We start from the raw sequence: 26171 nt of genomic DNA, 5'->3' as shown, positions 1-26171 counted from the left end.
CAGTATTCTAATTTTGTGTTATAAAATCAAAAACAAGAAAATCACGTTTTCTCTTATTTCAAATCATTGTATCCTAAAATTCTACAAATCTGTCACTTTTTTATATTTTTAGATTCCATACCAATCATATATTCAGTTTTTTAAAACCCAAAAACAGTTTTTAGATGCTGAACCAATCACATTTTCAAAAACATATTTTCAAGAGGAAATTACATTTTATATGGGATTTTTAATAGAGTGTGCAAAAATATTGCTTTTTTTTCAACAAAAAGTTAATCTATGGCTTTTTTTAAGAATTTTCACTTTTATGGGTTTATTTTCCCATATTTTTGTATAAAAGTTGGTTTATGCCATAGTTTTACTCTTAATCAAATTTGGAAGGGTATGTTTGTAATTTGATTATTATTTTTTTAGGTTATTTGTTTTTTTATATTGTTTTTATATTAAATTTTTCTTTGGTTGTTTTGCAAATTTTTTTAATATGAATTGTTTTTAAAATTATTATTTATTTATTATAAACATTTTTTTTTTTAGATTGTACGTTTTTTTTTCAAATCCTGGGTAGGGTAACCAGTTACTTGATTGATCTTAAAAAAAATCCTAGAGTTAAGTTAAATAACATGCACCAGGATGGGTAACCAGTTATCCTGAGATGAGTAACTTTCTGCCATAAGAGGGGTAACCAGTAACCTAGGAGGGGTGACGAGTTACTCATATTAAATATGAAAAGAAACATCAAATTTGAAGGGAAAAATGGAAGAACACTTCATTAAAAAAGGAAGAAGAAGTAACTATGATTTTACTAACATAAGTAACTAGTTACCATAAAGAAACCATAAATATACACACACCAGAACGTGAAAGTAACCAGTTACCCTCAGAAATATACATACAAAGAATGTGAAGGTAACCAGTTACTCATTCACGTTTTCATATTTTTATTAGTTTTCTTTGCAAATTTTGGTATTCCTATAAGTGTTACAGTAAAAAGAAAATGCTGAAAAAATTGATTTGAATTTTTTTTACATATAGTGGAAAAAACTATAAAAAAAATTACAATAATAAAAGATAATAAATAAAAAAATAGTAGAATAATTATGTAATGTTAAAATATATGTGTAAAAAAAAAGAAGAAAAAATAGAATGAGAAAATAATAAGTACAAAAATGAAAAAAAAAACAAAAGAAATGATGAATGAAAAAAAAATAGATGAATAAATAAGAATGAAAAGAAGAAGAAGAAAAATAATGGAAAAATGAAAGGAAAAAAAATATGAATGAAAAAATTTGTAGAAAAAAAATGGAAGAAGAAAAAAAAAAGAAAAGAAAAAGATCATATGTGTGAAAAAAGAAAAAAAAATGGAAGGAGAAAATAATAAATAAATAAATGAAGAAAAAATAGAATGAAAAAAACTGAAAAAATAAGAAAAAAACAATACAAATGAAAGAAAAAAAGATAGATAAATGAATAAAAATGAAAAAAAAAAAGAAGAAGAATAATAATGAAAAAATTGAAAGAAAAAAAGATGAAAGAAAAAATTGGTAGAAAAAAAAAAGGAAAAAATGGAAGAAAAAACAAGTAAGGAAAATAAATAAATAATAAAAAAATGATGGAAAAAAATAAAAAAAAATTACCTTCAAAATCAAAGAAAACATAACTATGATAAAAAAAATGTGACATTTCTATACTTTAGTTAGCTACTAATTGTGTTTCCCATACTTTAACTTTTTCTTTAATAAAGTTTCCATACAAATTAAGAAAAGTATAACTTCCATATTTTTGTACATTAATGATATAAAAGCCATATTTTTGAAAAATTCCCTATTTTCAAACTATAAATTCAGATTTTATTTTAGAAATGCAATTTTTCAATCACGAACCAATCAGGCCCTGTACGCCCTGGTTTTCCCACGGGCTGATTAGCAGGACGAGCCTCGGACTAATCAGGTTTAGTCCGAGGCGCCCGCAGGCCGGAGATCCTATTTCCAGGACGGACCTTCTCAGCTCGAGGGGGTCCTGTTTCCAGCTCGCATTTGTTGCCCCAGAGGCTGAGAGTGACATCCGAAGGCCACACCACGGGAGCAGCTCGGGTTACGAACTGCTCATGTCACGAGCTGCTCAGGAAGTTCTGACCCTATGGGAAGTCAGCACATGCAAGATAAACGTGCATATATCTGACATCACGTGCCTGATATCCCCCTGACTTCTCGGACACTCAGCAGGAACGTGCGTATTCAGACACCCACGGACGGGTTGGGCCGTGCGGCCCATTATCTCCTTCCATGCTGATTAGACCACACTTATGTGTCAGGTTTAGGAATTAATCATGAATGTCACAGAGTTGATATGACAAATGGTAAGGTCACGGGATGACCTCCCTACCAACTTCCAGGTGCCTCCTCCTATAAATATGGAGACCCTGGGAGTTGATAGGGGTTGGAAAAAATAGTCTTTGAAGAAATATATACTTTGTAAACCAAATACCCAGAGAGTATCAATAATATTGACTAGTGGAGTAGAAGGATTTTAACCTTCGAACCACTTAAAAACGTGTCTTGAGTCACCTAGTTCTTTCCTTAAGATTTCATATCTGTGACGGTTCTACTTTCAGCACTAATCCCTTTCTCTTCTTCTCTTAATTTCCTGTTGCCGAAGAACCGCGTCAACAGTTTGGTGCTTTCGTTGAGAGCAAGTTCGATTAGTATTACCGCAAACATCCAACTATGGTGACCACTCGATCCAGGCATGGCAACGAAACAGAACAGCATGATGGGCAGGAGGCCCACCAGGTTGCCATCCCTGATGAGCAAGTTCCTGAAGTCCAGCAGAGGCCAGGGAAGCAGCCGGCGGGCCAAGACGACACTGGTAGTTCAGCGCCCCGGCCGCCTAATCCGAATCCATGTTATTACACTGCGGTGGAGATGGAGAATGCTCAGCTGAGGAGCCAGTTAGCAGCAGCTGGTCAGCAAATCCAGGATATTCTGAGCCGACTACCCCCTCTCACAACCAACGTTAACGTTGGAGAGAGGCAAGGCGAGGCTCCTAAGTCTCGCCGGAGTAATCGGTCCAGGCATAGCCGTTCGGGTAGACTTCCTGCAGCCAACTCCACCCCTTCATCACACCATCAAGAGGCGAACTTCAGGGAAATGCCTCGGACCAGACAGCAGCAGTACAGCCGTTCGGTTAGGACGTCAACCCCTAGATCTCAGCCTTCCTCGAGGACGCCCAGAAGAGATCGAGGAAATTCCCGAAGAAGGGCCGAGGAGAGCCAGAGACGTCAGCCCGTCCCCGAAGAACGTCCAGTTCCTCGTCCAGCTCGCCCAGCGCGGGACCAGCAAGCTGGCAGGGCCAAGAGGCCCCCACCAAATTTAGTCCGTCCGGACGGCACTAGGATCGCCTCCCCAGTCAGGCATCCTCCTTCTCCCATCAGATATTCGTCTCCTCAGCCCGTCCGAGACATCTCGACCTACGGAAATAGTAGGAGAGACCCGCCGTCAGCTGGGCTCTCCTGGCGCAGCAGGGTGCCGGGGGAAGGATCAGGTCGGAGCCGCCAAAGACGCACCCCGAGCCTGTCCAGCAGGAGTCACTGGACCGGTAGTGGACGGAGTGATCTCTCGGGAGGAGACCTGCGCCAGCGACTAAGTTCAGCACAAAGTCACCATACTACCCAGGGAGGCGACCTTCGAGATCGCCTCAATTCTCACAGAGAGGATCGAGTTAGGGATGGTAGCCAGGCCCGCTCAGTGGGGGTCCGATCCGAAGTACGTAACGGTGGAAATGTCCCAAATAACCTATCTCAAGATAGGAGGGGCAACAACCCACCTAATATGTACAGCGGGTCCGGAGCTGTTGAACAGCCCCGGGATAACCCAGGATCTCAGGACAAAACCCTAGAGCGCCTAACTCAGATGGAGGAGCTGATGAAGAAGCTCCTATCGGAAAAAGAAAAAGACGAATATGATTCAGGGGACGAGATGGAACTCTTCGCCCCCAATATAGCAGCAACGGCATACCCTTCTGGCTTTCGTATGCCCCACTTGTCAAAGTTCAACGGGGACGGGGACCCGTCTGACCATTTAGGGATGTTCAACACCCTGATGATGGCCCATAACATCGGACCGGAGCTTCGTTGCTTGATCTTTCCTTCCACCCTAACTGGGCCCGCCAGGCAGTGGTTCAAGCAGAGTAAAAGGCAGTCAATCAGCTCCTGGAAGACATTTTCGGCTGACTTCAAAAGGACATTCCGAGCCTCCCAGGTCGCCCGAGTCCAGGCCGACTCCCTAGCTAACGTGAGACAGCAGCCTGGTGAGACGCTGAAAGCCTACTTGAGCAGATTTGCAAATGTCGCTGCTCGAGCCAGGGACGCTGACGATAGCTCCAAACTCATGGCCATGAGGACCGGAATCCTGGTCGGTGGAGACTTGTGGAAAGATATTCAAAGGAGGGGAGTCAGCTCGGTTAGCGAATTCCTTAACAGAGCCCAAGAGTGGATAAACTTGGAAGAAGCTGAAGCTTCAGCCGCAGGGACCAGCCAGGTCCCTGAGAAGCCCGCTGGGACGGGGACAGAGATCGTAGTGGCGATTCCCGACGTTGCGCAGAATAACCAGCCCGGTGGTGGCAAAAGAAAAGGGAATGGTGAAAACAACCAGCACGGTCAAAAGAAGAATAACTCTGTGGATAAATTCAAGCCCGTGTTCACAACATATACCGAGCTCACCCAGACCAGGGAAAATATTTTCCTGGCCAACGCTACTCGGGTCCCCTGGAAGAGGCCGGAGCCATTGAAACACCCTAAGGGAAAGAGGGACGCTTCCAAATTCTGCCGTTTTCATAACGACGTCGGGCACAATACCGACGACTGCAGGCACCTCAAAGATGAAATCGAGACTTTCATCCGAGCAGGTCCATTGGCGCAATACTCGCGGAACAGGGTCCCGGCAAGTCGACCCGTTCCGGAGGTCCCAGCCAGTCAGCCCGGACCTCGGGTAGTTCAGGACGTCCTTCCCCCCGTGGTCGAGGGCGAGATATCCACCATCTCTGGAGGACCACACATGGCTGGCACGAGTAGAGGCGCCCAGAAGAGGTATGTGAATGAATTGAAGGCCCACAACGGAGCGGATTTCGCCCCGGAACAGCGTCAATCAAAACAGCAACGATTAGAGAAACAACCGATAACTTTCACGGAGGAAGACGCAGGCCATGTCCAATTCCCTCATAACGATCCCTTGGTCGTAGCAGTCCAGCTCGCCAACCGGAAAGTAAGGAGAGTGTTGGTGGACAATGGGAGCTCGGTAAACCTCCTATTCCGGTCCACCTTAGAAAAAATGGGTCTGACCGTCTCCGAGCTGAAGGCAACCTCGATGATGCTATATGGTTTTTCAGGAGAAGGATCAGCAGCGATAGGGACGATCGAACTGGTGATCACCCTGGGAGACGAGTCCCGAACAGTGTCCAAACTACTCGAATTCGTGGTCATTGATTGCTCCACTGCCTACAATGCCATTTTGGGCCGACCTACGCTCATTGCTTTCGAGGCTATCACTTCCGTCCGGCACCTCGCCATGAAGTTCCCTACTTCAACAGGGGTCTGTACTATCAAGGGCGATCAGCTCGCTGCCAGGGAATGCTACAGCATTTCCATGAAGGGAAAATCTAAACCCGGGCAGATGACGATGGCCATTCAGGATGAAGAGGAATCTCAAGGACCCAAGGCGGCTCCTGAGATTGAAAAACCTCAGATTTCTGAAGGCGAAAAGCTCGCCCTAAGCGAGGACATTGACCCCCGTGTAGGCGAGGACAGGTCCGAGCTCCAAGCTATTAAGGAGCTCGAGGAGGTAAGCATCGATAAACAAAACCCATCACGGACGGTTAAGCTCGAGAAGAACCTCTGTGACAAAAGAAAGGAGGAGCTGACTACGTTTCTGCAGAAAAACCTGGACGTATTCGCATGGTCGCACGAGGACATGATAGGGATCAGTCCAAGCGTCATCATGCACACGCTCCACCTGGATAAAAGCGTCCCTGCCAAGTCTCAAAAGCAGAGACGTTTAGGGACAACCCGAGCCGAAGCCCTTGAAGAAGAAGTGGCCCGGCTCAAAAAGTGTGGCTTTATCCGCGAAGCCAAATTTCCCATTTGGGTTGCCAATCCCGTGTTAGTTCCAAAGCCCAACGGGAAGTGGCGGACCTGTATTGACTTCTCCGACCTGAATAAAGCCTGCCCCAAGGATTGCTTCCCGTTGCCGAGGATCGATCAGCTGGTGGATGCCACGGCGGGGCACGAGCTCATGTCCTTCATGGATGCGTACTCAGGCTACAATCAAATCGCGATGAATCCGGCAGACCAGGAGCATACCAGCTTCATGACCCCGACTAATGTCTATTGCTATAAGGTCATGCCGTTTGTCCTGAAGAATGCCGAAGCTACCTACCAAAGGCTAGTAAACAGAATGTTCGCGGACCAGATCGGGAAAAACATGGAGGTGTACGTCGATGATATGCTTGTCAAGTCAAAGATTGCCAGCAACCACGTCGCCGACCTGGAAGAATGTTTTAACATACTGCGAGAATATGGCATGAGGCTCAATCCTCAGAAATGCACTTTCGGTGTCGCATCGGGGAAATTCTTGGGTTTCATAGTCAATACCCGAGGAATCGAGGCAAACCCCGACAAGATCAGGTCACTGCTTGAGCTTCCTTCCCCCAGGTCGCGGAAAGATGTCCAAGGCCTTACAGGAAGAGTGGCAGCACTGAACCGGTTCATTTCCAAATCGACCGATAAGTGTTTGCCCTTCTACAACCTGCTCCGGGGAAACAAGAAGTTCGAATGGACAGTAGAGTGCGAAAGCGCATTCCTCGACCTAAAAGCGCATTTGGCTGAACCGCCTGTGCTATCAAAACCCAAGGTAGGAGAACCTCTTTTCCTCTACATGGACGTCACTGAGGACGCGGCTAGTGCCGTTTTGGTGCGAGAAGAGGACCAGGCTCAGAAACCGGTCTATTACGTCAGCAAGAGACTCATCGGAGCTGAATCAAGATACCCAATGATGGAAAAACTGGCGTTCTGCCTAATCACGGCCTCGCGAAAGCTCAGGCCATACTTCCAGTCCCACTCTATACACGTCATGACCGATCAGCCTTTAAGGCAGGTTTTGCAAAAGCCTGAAGCATCGGGACGCTTGCTAAAGTGGGCGGTCGAACTCAGTCAGTTCGAGGTTTTCTATACTCCCCGAACCACCATAAAATGTCAGGCCTTGGCCGACTTCGTGGCGGAATGCACGGGATTCCAGGAGATTCCATCAGAAGACTCACCTCAGGTCGCCTCCCCACCCTCGTCGTGGAAGATCTTCATTGATGGCTCATCTAACGAGAACGGCTCCGGGGCCGGAATCATTCTGATATCCCCAGAGGGACATAGATTCCACTCGGCGCTAAGGTTTGGGTTCAAGGCGTCTAACAACGAGGCAGAGTACGAGGCTATGTTGGCTGGACTTAGGATAGCTAGTGAGCTAAAGGTGAGCTCTGTCCAATGCTTCAGCGATTCCCAGCTCGTGGTGAATCAGGTTCTAGGCGAATATCAGGCGCGGGGTCCCAAGATGGCCGCCTATTTGGCCAAGGTAAAGTCCGAGCTGTCTGCGTTTGGGCGAGGGTCAATCAAACAGATACCTCGGGAGCAGAACGCCAACGCAGATGCTCTCGCCAAGCTCGCCACCTCGGGAGAGACAGAAACCCTGGGGTTGGTGCCAGTTGAGTTCTTGGAGAAGCCTAGCATAGACGGGGATCGGGCAGAAATTGAAATGATTGTCATCAGGCCGACCTGGATGACTCCCATTATTGAGTATCTCGTCGAGGGCAAGTTACCCGAAGGGCGCAACGACGCATAGCGAGTCCTTTATCAAGCTCCGAGATATACGCTAATCGAAGGGGTGCTGTACGGACGTGGGTATTCCCTACCTCTCCTCCGGTGCGTTCTTCCAAGTGAAGCGAAGGCCATCCTGCAAGAAGTTCATGAAGGATTCTGCGGAGACCACACTGGGGGGCAAAGCCTGGCCTTAAAGGTTCTCCGGCAAGGTTATTACTGGCTGACTCTGTCCAAAGACTCGATCTCATATGTAAAAAGGTGCGACAAGTGTCAGCGATTCGCTGCGGTTGCCCGAGCTCCTCCAGTCGAGCTAAAAATGATTTCGTCTCCCTGGCCATTTGCCGCTTGGGGGATAGATCTAGTAGGCGCCCTGCCTACCGGAAAGGACGGGGTCCGTTACGCCGTAGTAGCCATTGACTACTTCACCAAGTGGGTCGAAGCAGAGCCGTTGGCGACAATAACATCGAAAAAGGTGCTAGACTTCGTGGTTAAAAGCATCATATGTCGATTTGGCCTACCTAAGAAGATCGTCTCCGACAACGGCACTCAATTTGACAGCGATCTGTTCACCGAATTTTGCGAAAGGCACGGAATTGTGAAAAGCTTCTCGTCCGTGGCCTATCCCCAGGCGAACGGCCAGGTCGAGGCTGTCAACAAAACTCTGAAGGCGAGCCTCAAGAAGAGGCTAGATGAGGCAAAGGGGATCTGGCCAGAACAGCTCCCCCAAGTCCTGTGGGCATATCGGACCTCACATCGGACTCCCACGGGTCACACTCCTTTCTCCCTAACCTTTGGGAGTGAAGCAGTCCTCCCCGTGGAGGTTAAAGTTCTGTCACATAGGGTCCAGTCCTACGACCAAGACAAGAACCATGAACTCCTATGCCATAGACTTAGTGGATGAAAGACGAGAAGATTCACAACTCCAGCTCGCCCATTATCAACAGAAGATCACCCGCTACTTCAACACTAAGGTCAAAAGACGTGCCTTTAGCGTCGGCGATTTGGTCTTAAGGAGAGTTTTCCTGGCCGGGAAAGATCCCAAAGATGGGGTTTTGGGACCAAACTGGGAAGGACCATACCAGGTCGTCGAAGTCATCAAGGAGGGAACTTATAAGTTGGCGCGACTTGATGGAGGGGCGGTCCCGCGGACTTGGAATGCCATCCACCTAAAGAAATACTATCAATGATCCACTTGTAAGGCCTAGAAGGTCACCTTCCATGTATAAATAAAAATCAAATGTTTCTCTTTATTTGCAAGTGTGATTTTAAAGTAACCACGAAAGACCCTTTCCCAGTTACTTGGGGGGCATATGGTACCTGGATACAACCAGGTCTCCTTAACGACTTAGGTGTTAATTTTTATCTATGGATAAGGGTTATCACGAACTAAGTCCAATCCTGGTTTTAACCAGGTCATAAAACTTAGAAGTTAACTAAAATTTATTGACCGTGGTTCTTCCTTAAAGAGCCCGGGATATGGATAAAAGTTGACGCGAACTAAGTTTTCAAAATAAGTTCCTGGTTTTAACCAGGTCATAAAACTTAGAAGTTAACTAAAATTTATTGACCGTGGTTCTTCCTTAAAGAGCCCGGGATATGAATAAAAGTTGACGCGAACTAAGTTTTCAAAATAAGTTTCTGGTTTTAACCAGGTCATAAAACTTAGGAGTTAACTAAAATTAATTGATCGTGGTTCTTCCTTAAAGAGCCCGGGATATGGATAAAAGTTGACGCAAACTAAGTTTTCAAAATAAGTTCCTGGTTTTAACCAGGTCATAAAACTTAGGAGTTAACTAAAATTTATTGACCGTGGTTCTTCCTTAAAGAGCCCGGGATATGGATAAAAGTTGACGCGAACTAAGTTTTCAAAATAAGTTCCTGGTTTTAACCAGGTCATAAAACTTAGGGGTTAACTTTAATTTTGATCATGGCTCTTCTTTAAAAGCCCGGGATATAAATAACAGTTAACCCGAACTAAGTTCATAAAAATAAAGAGATGAATTGTAGCCAAAAGCATAAAATATATATATATGTTAAAATTGCTTAGCAAATCGTCTCGAGGTGGAAACACCTCATGAAAAAATTACAATGGAAAATAAAATAGTTCAAAATGCTCAAAGTATCCTAAGCCCCCTCAGTTGGCCCTTTAGAGGTCGCGGTCTCGTCCTGCTCCGCCGCGAAAGAGGCCTCTCCAGTCTCCGAGGGAGGTACCTCTTTATTTAGGCGGGCTTGGAGCTTCGGCAGCAAAAATGCCCAGAGGTTCGGCGGCATGAAAGAAAAGTCCGCATCCGGATTGTGGGACCAGCAGTGATAGAACAGGTCTTGCAAGGACTGCTCCGAGACGGCCCGCTCGGCTTCCATGGCGGCCTGGGCCTCGGTCTTCGCTACCTCGAGATCCGTCCGCGACGCGGCCAGGAAGTTTTTAAGCTCTTGGTTCTCGGAGCGGATCTTCTCTAGCTCAACTTTAGAGGCCGCCAGCGCGTCTTTCGCCTCCTGAGCCTCCTGAAGGGCGGTCTGGCGCTAAGCCTCCATACCCTCGAGCTGAGCCTTGGCCCTAGCGATACCTCTGTATGCGGCAGCAATGCCCTGCAAGAAAGGAAGGATAAATTAACTAACTGGAAGAAAAAAGGCGGCGTGTGAGTGTTAAAGCTTTAAAAGAATGGGGCAGTTTACCGTTAGGGTCATATCCATCGAAGACTCTATAACTCGGACCGGGCTCGTTGTTTCGATGGCCCGGAGCTCCTTCTCCTTGAGCTTGTAGAAATGGCTGACGGCATAGCTCGCCGACTCATACACCGTCCCCCGGAATGCTTCTGGCATCTTCTCCAGATCCTGGGGATCGACCGGGATGCGCACATCCGGGGCTGCCGCGCCCGGAGTCCCGATCTCCATTACCCCGTCCTGGACGGCTAATGGAGATCATTGGGGTGGCGAGGGCATGGGTCCTGTCCTGGTGACAGGAAGGATCGCCCCCGCGACCTGGGATGGAGGGGCTTTCTCCTTCTCCTTAGCCGAGGATTTGGTGGAGGTCCTAGCCGAGCTCTTGGACTCTCGAAGCCTTTTCAACCTTGGCCCCGCTGGGGGGTTCCCGCCGAAGACCACGCCCCGCAGAGTACCTCCGGGCTGAGACATCTCTTCCGCCAAGAACAAAAAACATGGTTATTACAAGGTAGCAATCATGCAGAAATATAAGCAGAAGTTCAAAGGCAATAAGTAAGCGAATGCTAAGGGAGCCCTACCCCCCAAGCTAGAAGAGCCTAAGACGATTATCTCACGAACTGGCGCAGGTTCTAGGTCCGGTTCTGACTCGGGGCTGGACTCTTCTACATACTGCCTAATCCCCGGAGCATAGATGCCCCTCTGGAGCGCCGGCCACGTGCGTAAGTTGGTCCCATACTCCTCAAAAAGGATCGACCTAAAAGCTAGGGTGTTATCTACTACTACGGTACCCCAAGGCCGACTCTCTTGGTTGTCCAGCACGAGCCGGTCAACACAATGGAGTAGGAGCGTATCCAGGTCCGGATTCCTATGGTGACGATGGACGAGTGTTGCGAATTTTTACTACTGCGCAAGTATACGCAATCGAATAAACAAGTAATAGTAGTGGAAATAGATTATCGTTCCGTCAGGGAATTGATCTAATAATTACCAATAGCAAACTTTTATTTCTATTTGACTAATGAAATTTTAATGACAATTAACAATTAATAATAAACTAAGAAAGCACAATTTAATTAACGAAATTTAATATAAGCGAAAGATTAGAGTATTCTAATTTCATCAACCTTCAATTCTATTCAATCAATAATACAACTATTATGTTTCTTTGATCTATGGTTCTAGCAAGTTTACTAATGACAATTCTATTCTTTCTCAAGATATAAAATATTCAGTTTTCCTGTGAATTCTCTACATGTCTGTGATAAATTCAACACATAAACCGCATTAAGAACAAAAACCTAATTGCTACACAAACCAATTTGATACTTTCGTTCTAAATTGAAATCTATGTCTATTGTCTAAAGCTATTCCAATTCTCACTTTTCAGATATTGAATTAAAACCAATAATCATGCAACAGATGACCAATCAATTACAAGCATTAAACATAAGAACAATAGATAACCATAAATTCAAAGATTCATAGAAATTGCATTAAAGACGAATAGAATATCCAGTGACTACATTAAAATACTCTAAATAAGAATTTAGTTCATAATATTAAACTTCATCACACAATCTAAAATTCAAAAACATAAAAATAAACACAAACGAAATAAACGTGGATTCTTCTCTGTTTCTTTCCCTTTGCCGTCAGAATGCTTCCTCTCTGTCCCCTTTCGATCTTCTTTTTATTCTTTTTACAAAAATCCAAAAACCTACGAATTTCCATGAAAATTTCCAAAAATGCCCTCGTGCCGATATATCGCCCAATACAGGCGATATATCGCCTGGCGAATGTTCTCGATAAAAACGCAAGTTTCTGATGTCGTTTCTGCAAAGCCAAAATTTTGGAATTCCATAAGTGGCGATATATCGCCCAAGACAGGCGATATATCGCCTGTACAATATTTCCAAAGGTTAGCCAATTTTCAGCTACTAAAACAAACATTTATCAACATTCTCGAACAAATCAGAATTATTGCGACACACTGCACAAATTCACCAAACAGATTAAATAGAAAATTTCTCTTGAGAAAAACAACCAAATCAATCTGAAAATGTTATTAATAAGCGTATATTTTGTACGCTTATCACACCCCCAAACTTGACTGATTGCTTGTCCTCAAGCAAACAAAAGAAAGAACAAAGAAACAATCCAAAACTAAAAAAAAACTATTGGATGACTTAACTTCACAGAAAAATTTAAACTTAGACAAGGGGCATAATTTTTCTCAAAAATTCCAATTCCTCTTCAATCGCTCAACCAATGCTTCAGATCATGTGACTAGAATTTCAACATATCAATAATTTCTCCAAATACTGTCATTCATACAAATACATATTTCATTTAACAAATACCATACAAAATATAATTTTACAAGTATCAACATTCATTCATACCACAAACCCATCAAAATTCACCATAAGCTTGCTCAATTAACTTGTCTCCACTAATATAAAATCTGTATCAAGTAGATCAAAAGGACTTTTATAGGCTCATAACATTAGGCTTAGGTAAAGGTAGATAAATAGTCATTTAGGCTCGAAATTACCATAAGCATATAAACCTCAAAACTAGCCAACTTTCTCTTCACCACACCAAAAATCACCCTTTTATACAATTAGAGAGAGAGAGAGATTACAACACTTTCATCATTTTCTTCTTTTCTTTTTGTATCATTTTTTTCTATACTTATCACTTTTTTTTTTTTTCAAATCACACTCCCCCAAACTTAATATTTTCTATATAAATACAATCAAGGAGTGTGACAAAGTGATTTGTTTTTTTTTTTTTTTTTTCATAATCTCAAAAACTTCTCTCTCTCTCTTCTTTTTTTTGTACAACCATACTACATTCAAATCATACCAATACCTCACTATTTTCCATTCTACTTTCCCACAATTTATATGCTTATGATAACAAAGGAAGAGGTAAAATAATGAGGTTAGGAAAATTTAGGCTCAATAGTATAATCAAGAACAAAAAAAAACAAAGCTTTAGGCTCAAAAAGGGTAACTAAGGATAAATTTTTTTATGGGTTAGCTAGAAAGGCTCAAACGTTTACAAAGAAAATTGCCTAAATCATCTCTACTTAATACTTCATTTAGCATTTCGTCTCAACAAATCAACTGAGCAAGTTCTAGCTTATTTCAACATCCACCGTACATACCAATTCCCACAATACTTATAAAATTATATAATGTAAAGCATAAATTAAATAAAACACATATACTACACAAATGACAATACTCAGATCAATTACCAACAGGTTAAGCACATAGTCTACATATCAAAAGCATCAGTCTAACAACATCAAGGAATTAGCATATATCATCATTGAAGCCCACCTGTCTCAGTCAATAACAGTTTCGTACAGTCATCCAACATTAAAAATAGAAATAAAAAAAAAAATCAAAAGAAAAGTAAATAGTCCCCCAAACTTGAAATAAACAGTGCCCTCACTGTTTCACAAAATCCAAAGGACCTGAACTAAAATAAAATAACTAGAAAAAACCTGACAACCGAACAGTTACTCTTCATCATCTGAATCTGGAGGCGGCTGATATGGCTGGCGCAATTCTGGAGGGCATTGTGGAAAATCATTGAAGCCCGTATAGCGCGCAAATGCCCCACAAAAATCGGCCATGTAATTCGTCATGTGGAATTGACGATCTCGAATATCCGCCTGACCATGCAACAACAGCTGTTGTTGTCTCTTCAACTCCTCAATGTCTTGTTTCATGGTACTATACTGCCGCGAACTAGAGCCTTCAGTAGCTCTAGAAGTTGATGGTTTCCGCCCCTTTCTCTTCGGCCTTGTGGTCTCAGGCTGCTCATCGGTCGGTGGCAAGGACAACAGACTCGGATCACCAGGCTCGTATCCCAAACCAGTGGGTCGAGGAACACCCCCATAATTCTCATCCTGATGTAACACCGATTGATGACTAATGATTGGAGACTGTTCACATACTTCATTAATGTTCATTGGGACTCTTTGATCCTTACAGAGACTGGTAATTAATGAAGCATGCCCATGACCACCAGATGTGGCCCCTCGCGCTATGTAACTGATACTCTCAGCAATAAGCCGCCCAACATTAATCGACTTGCCCGAACAGATACAATAGAGCAAGTAAAGACGTTCAGTGGTCACCTCCATTTGTTGAGTGGAAGGCATGAGAGTACTGATGACGAATCTGTTCCACAACCGCCCATATGGACTCAAACATGTAGCCCTAATTGATCTTGGAGTAATCATGTCACTCCCCATCTTGTAAGTGGAACCAGGCTTCGTCATTTCCCTTAGAAGCAAATCGTAATCCTTTTCTGCGGCCCCTGCACGATAATCATCATCCCAAGGATCATTTAGGCCGTAGAACTGGTTTATGACTTGTGGAGAGTAGCAGACCTTCTTACCCCGAACTAATACTGTGTGGTCATCCCGCTCAACAAAAGCGTTGGCATAAAACTCCCTTACCAAACTAATATTAGCCAAAAGTTTTGGCTCACATAATTGCTTCCAATTCCGATTGATAATCATTTGTGGGAGTATGCCATCCAATTCACTGGGCCTAAAGTGAGACTCTACTATCACTGTTTTATTCTTTACTATCCATTCCTCGAATTTATTTTGCGCAGTGGGATTAACAAAGGTATGGGAAAAATTGACATTGGCTCTTTGGACGGTAGACATGGTTTTTGCTTTCTTGGGAGCCATAGAGGAATTGAAGCACAAAAATACAAGGTATAGTCTCTGAATACACTGAGAACCCAAAATCAACTCAAAAACACACTAGAATATCCAAAATAGTCCAAAACCGTTCACTGAGGAATTTTGTCGAACACCTAGTGTGCGATCAAGAAAAATTGGCCTACAATACTCAAACAACCCACAATCTTCCCCAACTGTATAGAATATGCTCCCAATATAATAAAAACAGTACACAGAAGCCAATCTTGCAATAGATATCAAAAATTCGTCCAATGCCCCAAAATAACATCAACTTCTTCAAATTTCCTCAATAGACCACCAAACACACAAAAACTCAAGAGTGTACCTTGAATATGGGAAGATGATGACAGAACGGTGATGAATCACGTCAATAATCGGCCCCTTGAGTGCTTGATGGAGATGATTGAGAGAGTGTTGTGCTTGAGAGGAAAATTTAGTGAAATTTGGGAAGGATTTGAATGAGGGTTTCGGTTCTGGAAGATGGGGTCGAATATGTGGGTTTTAGGACTGATATAACTGATATAAGTGGGTCATGTGCGCCCCACGTGACTGTTTTTTTTTTTCAAAAAAATTCATCCAGGCGATATATCGCCTGTAAGTGGCGATATATCGCCACAAGCTATTTGCCGAACTATGCCTCTGACTTGCATGCCGATACTTCGCCTCTTCCAGCCCCGATATAGCGCAGCCACAATTCCTTTAGCCGATATATCGCAATAATGAGGCGATATATCGCCACATGTTATACCAAAAACGGCATCTCTGACTTGTATGGCGATATTTCGCCTGGACCACTCCCGATATGTCGCCTCCTCATTTACTGATGCCGATATATCGCCATTGATAGGCGATATATCTCCTGGGACTGAAAAAATTTCCAACTTTAAAACCAAAATCCCCTCCAAATCGGTTGTCCAGGCGATATATCTCCTGGTTTAGGCGATATATCGCCCATACACTGTTCAAATTCATCAACTTTTTTTCAACAATTTTTTTTTTTTTTTTTTAAACTTTTTTTCACGTTTTTCACGGTTCTACTAAACTAAAAGAAATTAAAAATAATAATGTCAAACGAAAACGAAAACGAAAATAAATTACAAAATAATGAGGTGCCTCTCAAAAGCGCTGTCGTTAACGTCATTTAGCCGGACGCTGCTTACTTTCCTTCAAGAATCCACCAGAGTAATATTGACCTTCGTCTCAATTTCGCCTCCATAGTAATGCTTCACCCGCTGTCCATTAACTTTAAACGGCGAAGAATCACCTTGTTGAATCTCCAAAGCCCCATATGGAAAAACTTTTGTAACATTGAATGGCCCCGACCATCGAGACTTTAATTTTCCCGGAAATAACTTGAGACGGGAATTGAATAGCAGCACCTTATCACCCACTTGAAAAGTCCGATTGACAATATTATTGTCATGCCATTTCTTTGTCTTCTCTTTGTAGATTCTTGCATTCTCGTAGGAATCATGGCGCAATTCATCTAACTCATTCAGTTGAGCTAACCTTAATGCTTTCGAAGCGGCCGGATTGAAATTCAACTTCTTTAACGCCCACTGTGCCCTATGCTCCAATTCAAATGGCAAGTGACAAGCTTTACCATATACAAGACGGTAGGGAGAAGTACCAATTGGCGTTTTAAAAGCCGTCCGATAAGCCCATAACGCATCATCAAGCTTATTCGACCAATCATTTCTATTAACTTGCACCGTCTTCTCTAAAATCAGCTTAATCTCACGATTTGACACTTCCGCTTGCCCATTTGACTGCGGATGATATCCCAATGCCATCTTGTGCTTAATTCCATACTTCTCCATTAAGGAATCAAAAATATTATTGGCGAAATGAGTCCCTTCATCACTTATAATCGCTCGAGGTGTGCCAAAACGAGAGAAAATATTCTTTTTCAGAAACTTGACCACCACCTGAGCATCATTAGTTGAAGTAGCAACTGCTTCAACCCACTTACTTACATAATCCACCGCCAATAAAATATACAAATTACCGAACGACGGTGGGTAGGGTCCCATAAAGTCAATACCCCAAACATCGAATAATTCAACCTCCAATATATTAGTGAGAGGCATTTCATGACGTCTTGAGATATTACCTACCCTTTGACAACGATCACACCGTTTCACATAGTCATAGTTATCTTTATACAGAGTAGGCCAATAAAATCCACATTCAAGGACCTTTGCAGCAGTCCTTGCTCCCCCAAAATGTCCACCAGTCGGCGATGCATGGCAATGAAACAAGATGTCCTTCATTTCTCTTTCCGGCACACATCTTCTGATAATCAAATCCGGACCTTGTTTAAATAAGAAAGGATCATCCCAGTAGTAGTTCTTCACATCATGATAAAACTTTTTCAGTCTCTGCCCAACAAATTCCGGTGGCACTACGTTGGCTGCCAAATAATTCACATAATCCGCAAACCATGGCACAAACTCATCCTCCATTGCAAATAATTGTTCATCTGGGAAACTCTCATTAATCTCTCCTGTAGCAAGTTCTGACTTATCCCCCAACTCGAGTCTTGATAAGTGATCCGCCACCAAATTCTCTGTACCCTTCTTATCCCGAACCTCCATATCAAACTCTTGTAAAAGAAGCACCCAACGAATAAGTCTGGGTTTAGCATCTTTCTTAGCAATAAGATGCCTGATTGCGGAATGATCAGTGTACACAATAACTTTGTTCCCCATCAAATACGGCCTGAATTTGTCGAATGCATAGACAATGGCAAGAAGCTCCTTCTCAGTGGTGGCATAATTCAACTGAGCGCCATTTAGTGTTCTGCTGGCATAATAAATAGTCCGAAATACTTTGTCAACACGCTGCCCCAGAACCGCACCCACTGCAAAATCACTTGCGTCGCACATTAACTCAAACGGCTGGTCCCAATCCGGTGAAATTACTATAGGTGCCGACACCAACTTCTGCTTTAGTATCCTGAAAGCTTCAAGACACTTCTCATCAAACTCAAATGGCACCCCATTCATCAACAAAGCTGAGAGTGGCTTAGAAATCCTGGAGAAGTCCTTTATAAATCTTCTATAAAACCCCGCATGACCAAGGAAACTTCTCACTCCCTTAACTGAAACTGGAGGCGGCAAATTCTCAATAGTAGCAATCTTAGCCCTATCGACCTCAATACCATTCTTAGACACCTTATGCCCAAGTACTATGCCTTCATTTACCATGAAATGGCATTTTTCCCAATTCAAGACTAGATTCGCCTCTTCACATCTTCTCAGCACAGCCTCCAAATTCATTAAACAATTGTCAAAAGAAGACCCCATCACAGAGAAATCATCCATAAAGATCTCAATGCTCCGTTCCACCATATCAGAAAAAATAGCCATCATACACCGTTGAAAAGTGGCAGGGGCATTGCACAGACCAAATGGCATACGACGGAATGCAAAAGTACCATATGGGCAGGTGAAGGTCGTCTTTTCTTGATCCTCAGGAGCAATGGCTATTTGATGGTACCCTGAATAGCCATCCAGAAAACAGTAATACTGGTGTCCAGCCAATCTATCTAACATCTGATCAAGGAACGGCAGTGGAAAGTGATCTTTTCTGGTTGCTTTATTCAGTTTACGATAATCTATACAAATCCTCCAACCAGTAACTGTACGCGTCGGGATAAGTTCGTTATTGTCATTCTTCACCACTGTAATCCCTCCTTTCTTAGGGACTACCTGAACTGGACTCACCCAACTGCTGTCTGAAATAAGATAAATCACCCCAGCATCTAACCACTTCAAGATCTCCTTCCTTACCACCTCTTTCATTGCTGGATTCAATCGACGTTGTGCTTCAATAGAGGGCTTACTGTCATCTTCCATCAAGATCTTGTGCATAACTGTGGATGGACTTATCCCCTGAATATCTACTAATGTCCATCCAATTGCCAACTTATGGGTTCTCAACACCCTTAACAATTTTTCCATCTCCTCATTAGAAAGAGAAGAAGACACAATAACTGGTAAAGTCTCCTTCTCACCCAGGAAAGCATATCGAAGATGTGCTGGCAATGATTTCAATTCCAACTCTGGAGGTCTCTGAACTGATGGTAATGGTCTCTCAGGTCCTTGGCCCAAATCTTCATATTTTCGATTATAAATTGGCCCTTTAGAATTCAACCACTGTACACTCTCTTGGACCTCACTGTCTAACTCAGCATCTATATCCCCAATTGTCAAGCTCTTCTGAAGTGAATCCTCTGTGAGATTAATTTCAGCCACCGCTTTCTCTACCAGGTCAACTCTGAAACAGTTGTCATTGACATTTGCAAACTTTAAGGCCTTAAACACGTTGAATACCACTTCTTCGCCCTGAACTCGCAGTGTCAGCTCACCTTTCTGAACATCAATCAAAGCCTGCCCAGTAGCTAAAAATGGCCTGCCCAGAATGATTGGTACATCCATATCCTCCTCCATATCCAGAACTATGAAATCTGCCGGAAAAATGAATTTATCCACCTTCACAAGAACATCCTCTATGATTCCTCTGGGGTGTTTCACTGATCGATCTGCTAATTGTAGAGTGACTGTTGAAGGACTAACCTCCCCCAAACCAAGTCTTCTGAATACAGACAAAGGCATCAGATTTATACTCGCCCCCAAATCACACAAAGCATGCTTACATTCAAACTTTCCAATTGTACACGGTATAGTAAAGCTCCCCGGATCTCTCAACTTTTGGGGCAACTTCCTCTGCAATATCGCACTGCACTCTTCAGTGAGCGCCACCGTCTCATACTCCTCCATCTTTCTTTTCTTTGACAGAATCTCTTTCATAAATTTGACATAACTAGGCATCTGCTCTAATGCCTCAGCAAATGGAATATTGATGTGCAGCTTTTTGAATACCTCTAAAAACTTAGAAAACTGTTTATCCAGTGTAGTTTTTCTAAGCCTCTGAGGATATGGAACTTGAACTGGCTGACTATCAACAACGGGAGGACACTTGTTTGGGGGACTATTGTTTGAACCCTGGTGGTCTTCAGTAACCCCATTCGCTTTATTATCTGATTTCTCACCCAACTCTTCATTCCGAACCACTGACTTTTGTACACTGGGCTGCTCCACTTGCTTACCATTCCTCAACGAAATTGCTTGACAATTCTCTTTAGGATTTACCACAGTATTACTAGGCAAATTCCCTTGCGGTCTGTTATTAAGCATGTTGGCCAACTGACCCACTTGTGTCTCAAGGTTTCGAATAGAGGATCTTGTCTCAGTCATGAATTGAGTCTGAGTATTAGTGAGGGTCAACAAGGCTGCTTGCAATTCATTAGGCTTTTCTGGTTGATCTTGCGGTCTAGGCTGGTGTGATGATGAGGCTTGATTCATAGGCTGTTGTGGCATGTGCTGCTGGTATGGCCCTTGAAACTGTGACTGTTGGCCCTGATTATTTCTCCATGAGAAATTCGGGTGATTTCTCCACCCAGGATTATAAGTATTGGAGAACGGATTCTGATAAGGCCTCTGAAAAGTACCAACTGCCTGTACCTGAGCCTGATTAACTGGCATATTACCACACATGTTGGCCGCTGTACACTGTTCATATAAATGAGGCCCTCCACATATTTCACACCCTGATTGCATCTGTATAGCCTGGGCTTGAGCTGAGATCTTGTTTTGTTGCAACTGCTTTGTCAATGAAGCAACCTGAGCAGTTAAAGCAGTTATAGCATCTAATTCATGTACCCCGGCTACTTTTCTCTGTGAAGTGTCTCGTTCGACAGGCCACTGATAATTGTTCATAGCCATCTCCTCTAACAATTCATATGCCTCATCAGCCCCTTTACTCATGAAAGCACCGCCTGCTGCTGCATCTATTATAGTGCGAGTAGTACCGCAAAGCCCATTATAAAAATTATGGACTAACATCCACTTCTCTATACCGTGATGAGGGCATTTCCTGAGCAGGTCTTTGAATCTTTCCCATGCATCGTACAATGACTCTCCCTCATTCTGATAGAAGTTATTGATTTCTCCCCTCAACTTCGCAGCTTTTGCAGGAGGAAAGAACTTTGAGAGAAACTTCTGAGCTAGTTCCTCCCATGTGTTGATTGAGTTGGCCTGTAGAGAAATAAGCCAAATTTTTGCCCTGTCCCTTAGTGAAAAAGGGAACAATCTCAGCCTTATTGCATCATCGCTCACCCCATTAAACTTAAACGTTGCACATAGCTCAAGGAAATTCACTATGTGCAAGTTAGGATCCTCATTGGGGAGACCACCAAAATGAACAGAGGTCTGGACCATTTGTATCATCGCCGGCTTAATCTCAAAGTTATTGGCAGTAATAGTCGGCGGCCTAATGCACGAGTGCACTCCTGTGACAGCAGGGAGCACATAATCTCTTAATGCTCGCACATTTTGGTCCTGAGCGATATGATTCTGACCATCATTGTTGTTAACCCCGTCTCTTTGGTTGGCAGCCATTGATGCTTCCAACCTCTTTTTCCTTCTGTTTTGTCTGCAGGATCTTTCGATTTCAGGATTAACAGGAACAAGATTTGCAGATCCTTCACGTCGCATACAAAAGATTCACCTATTAAAACAGAATGCGACAACTTGGATTAGTTCAAATAATAAAAACAACCAAATTAGAATAAAAATTAACTATTTTGATATTAATAGAATATCAATTCCCCGGCAACGGTGCCAAAACTTGTTGCGAATTTTTACTACTGCGCAAGTATACGCAATCGAATAAACAAGTAATAGTAGTGGAAATAGATTATCGTTCCGTCAGGGAATTGATCTAATAATTACCAATAGCAAACTTTTATTTCTATTTGACTAATGAAATTTTAATGACAATTAACAATTAATAATAAACTAAGAAAGCACAATTTAATTAACGAAATTTAATATAAGCGAAAGATTAGAGTATTCTAATTTCATCAACCTTCAATTCTATTCAATCAATAATACAACTAATATGTTTCTTTGATCTATGGTTCTAGCAAGTTTACTAATGACAATTCTATTCTTTCTCAAGATATAAAATATTCAGTTTACCTGTGAATTCTCTACATGTCTGTGATAAATTCAACACATAAACCGCATTAAGAACAAAAACCTAATTGCTACACAAACCAATTTGATACTTTCGTTCTAAATTGAAATCTATGTCTATTGTCTAAAGCTATTCCAATTCTCACTTTTCAGATATTGAATTAAAACCAATAATCATGCCACAGATGGCCAATCAATTACAAGCATTAAACATAAGAACAATAGATAACCATAAATTCAAAGATTCATAGAAATTGCATTAAAGACGAATAGAATATCCAGTGACTACATTAAAATACTCTAAATAAGAATTTAGTTCATAATATTAAACTTCATCACACAATCTAAAATTCAAAAACATAAAAATAAACACAAACGAAATAAACGTGGATTCTTCTCTGTTTCTTTCCCTTTGCCGTCAGAATGCTTCCTCTCTGTCCCCTTTCGATCTTCTTTTTATTCTTTTTACAAAAATCCAAAAACCTACGAATTTCCATGAAAATTTCCAAAAATGTCCTCGTGCCGATATATCGCCCAATACAGGCGATATATCGCCTGGCGAATGTTCTCGATAAAAACGCAAGTTTCTGATGTCGTTTCTGCAAAGCCAAAATTTTGGAATTCCATAAGTGGCGATATATCGCCCAAGACAGGCGATATATCGCCTGTACAATATTTCCAAAGGTTAGCCAATTTTCAGCTACTAAAACAAACATTTATCAACATTCTCGAACAAATCAGAATTATTGCGACACACTGCACAAATTCACCAAACAGATTAAATAGAAACTTTCTCTTGAGAAAAACAACCAAATCAATCTGAAAATGTTATTAATAAGCGTATATTTTGTACGCTTATGAACGAGCTGCCTAGGATTGAACCTAACCAGTCGGGGGTCTGCAGTGGCCCTATCTACATTCTTAAATAAGTAAGGATTACCTTGGCCGGAGGGACCCGCGGCTGCTCCGGATTGGACCCTCTCCTCGTCCATCATCTGGGCGACCTCCAAGGTCCTCTTCCTACTCCTCACGAGAGGAACTTCGTCACCCTCTTCCTCACCCTCGTCGTCTGCGATCTCCTCCGCGACGATCGGTCTGTTGTCGCGAGCTGGGGGCGGCCCCCGGGGCCTCTTCAAATTCAAAGTCTGATTTGGGAAAATCAGCTTGCAGAATACCATCGTCTCATCCGTCATGAGCACGCGGTAGTATTTCTCAATGGGGGGCAAGCTCGCCAGTGTGTCATATTGAACCCCGAGGGTCGCGGACTTTTCGGTCCTCGCGTAGATGGCTGCAAGATTGGTTGAAGTCAGAAGTGGAGTAAGGAGGGAGCTAAAATAAGATAACCCTTAAAAGGCGGGCTAAGGTCAAGGATCACTTACGAGGGCGATTAAAGTAATGATGATCGCAGTTGCGGAACCCAGTTGACATGAAAAACTGGTCCTTGAAGTCATTCGGATGGCTCGGCAGCTCGATGACCGCCGCTGTATTAGGGAAACAGGTTAAGTAATAGAACCCGTCGCCTCGCCCCCGCTGGTCCGGGCTGGCTTTGAGGCAAAAGAAGTATAGAATATCAGCAGGAGTGGGGACCTCCCACTCGTGCTTTTGAAATAAATACCTCAACCCCGCCAGCAGACGGTAGGAGTTGGGAGGGAGCTAAAATGGGGCCAACCCCACATAATTCAGGAAGTCGGCGAAGTACTGGTCCAGGGGGAGGAAGGCCCCTGCCTTGAAGTGTTCTCCACTCCAGGCCGCGAACGACTCGTCGAGCGGCGTGCAGCTCCGCTCGCCCTCTGCGGCAGGTCGAGCAATCACGGAGGCCCTCCCCAGGGGAATGTTATGATTGATGAAGATTTTGGTGATCTTTGCCTGCTCGGTTATCTTCGAGACGATTCTCTCCGCCTCGAAAAATGCGTCAGGGGCCACCTCGGCATGTTTCTCCACGGCCGGCCCAAAGTGGGGAATCGGCGAGCTGGGCATCACCGCCTTTCCTTTATCTTGTTGGGAGGCCGAGCTTCCCACGTTCTTCTGGGGCAGGTTCCTCTTCGGGGCCATCTGGTCGCCTATCGAACAAAAGAAAACACTTTAGAAAAGGCGACCCAAGCAGGAGGATGGGGCAAGTATTAGTTACACGAGCTGAGGTAAGCCCAGCCCGCGGAGAGTGGTACCACGCGGTTCAATGAACACGCGCCTACGCCCTCAACAGATCCCAGATTACTCGGAATTCGTGTGTCAGGGGGCTCAGAGTAAAAATTTGCCTTGGGGGGAAAGTTTCAACAGACAGAACATTGCAAAACCGCTTTTGAGGCATATTCCCTAAGCTACCCGGTTTTGCACCCAAAATTCCTAAAGGTCCTACCCAGAAATTGTACCTGAAGAAGCACCTTGAAACCCATATTCTAAAACGATTTCCTGCAACAGGCGTGCCCTAATCTAAGAAGGGCTGTCACCCTCCATATCCACGCAACCCAGAAAACCCCTGCATGTGGCTACAGTAAAAAATTTTACCTAAGCTACAGTGGCATGCTTTCAAAATGAACAGGGTCAGAAAAACTTACAGTGTATGGCTGGATGGTGAGCGAGATTGCTGCGCTGGTAGGAGCTTCGTTGGTACAGTGGCTTCCGAGGCTTTGAAGAAACTCGTACGCTTAAGCTTCGTGAACGGAGAAGATGAGAACAGCTGAGATGAGGGTTTCGTTCTTTGGAAGGTCAGAGAAAGAAGAAGGAAATTTGAGAATTTTTTGAATGATAAGGTGGCCCGTGCGTGGGGTGGCCACCCCTTTTTATACAAGGGAAGGATCACGTGTAAAAGGCTCTTGGGAGACCCTCCACTCAAAATGTGAAACGACGGCTGGACAGTAGGCTAGGCCATTTAATGCGGTTCTCGTAGAGTGTACCGTCGCCACCCACGACGTTCCACGTATCAGACGCCTGCGAAAAGAATGGAATGCGAAGGGTTGTGGGGGAAGTCTAAAAGCCCCTACTGTGGTCTCCTATATATGATGTCATATACCACGAGCAGGAGCTTGGGGGGCAGATGTACGCCCTGGTTTTCCCACGGGCTGCTTAGCAGGACGAGCCTCGGACTAATCAGGTTTAGTCCGAGGCGCCCGCAGGCCGGAGATCCTATTTCTAGGACGGACCTTCTCAGCTCGAGGGGGTCCTGTTTCCAGCTCGCATTTGTTGCCCCAGAGGCTGAGAGTGACATCTGAAGGCCACACCACGGGAGCAGCTCGGGTTACGAACTGCTCATGTCACGAGCTGCTCAGGAAGCTCTGACCCTATGGGAAGTCAACACACGCAAGATAAACGTGCATATATCTGACATCACGTGCCTGATATCCCCCTGACTTCTCGGACACTCAGCAGGAACGTGCGTATTCAGACACCCACGGACGGGTTGGGCCGTGCGGTCCATTATCTCCTTCCATGCTGATTAGACCACACTTATGTGTCAGGTTTAGGAATTAATCATGAATGTCACAGAGTTGATATGACAAATGGTAAGGTCACGGGATGACCTCCCTACCAACTTCCAGGTGCCTCCTCCTATAAATATGGAGACCCTGGGAGTTGATAGGGGTTGGAAAAAATAGTCTTTGAAGAAATATATACTTTGTAAACCAAATACCCAGAGAGTATCAATAATATTGACTAGTGGAGTAGAAGGATTTTAACCTTCGAACCACTTAAAAACGTGTCTTGAGTCACCTAGTTCTTTCCTTAAGATTTCATATCTATGACGGTTCTACTTTCAGCACTAATCCCTTTCTCTTCTTCTCTTAATTTCCTGTTGCCGAAGAACCGCGTCAACAGGCCCTATATTTTGTGTAACTTACAATAAAAGGTTAAGCATTCCATCAATAAATAAATTTCT

General features: G+C 43.6%; 1 non-coding gene across 1 annotated transcript; it reads left to right on the top strand.

The window, feature by feature from the left end:
* The first annotated feature begins 21173 nt into the window (after positions 1–21173).
* LOC133787706 (small nucleolar RNA R71) lies at positions 21174–21280 on the top strand. Its single transcript, XR_009872709.1, has one exon. It is a non-coding gene; the product is annotated as a small nucleolar RNA R71 (small nucleolar RNA).
* Positions 21281–26171: the final 4891 nt, after the last annotated feature.

This window comes from Humulus lupulus, chromosome 6 (assembly GCF_963169125.1).
Source record: "Humulus lupulus chromosome 6, drHumLupu1.1, whole genome shotgun sequence".
Classification (NCBI taxonomy): domain Eukaryota; kingdom Viridiplantae; phylum Streptophyta; class Magnoliopsida; order Rosales; family Cannabaceae; genus Humulus; species Humulus lupulus.
The sequence above is the reverse complement of the archived record's forward strand: the minus strand, read 5'-3'. Positions and strand labels throughout refer to the sequence as shown.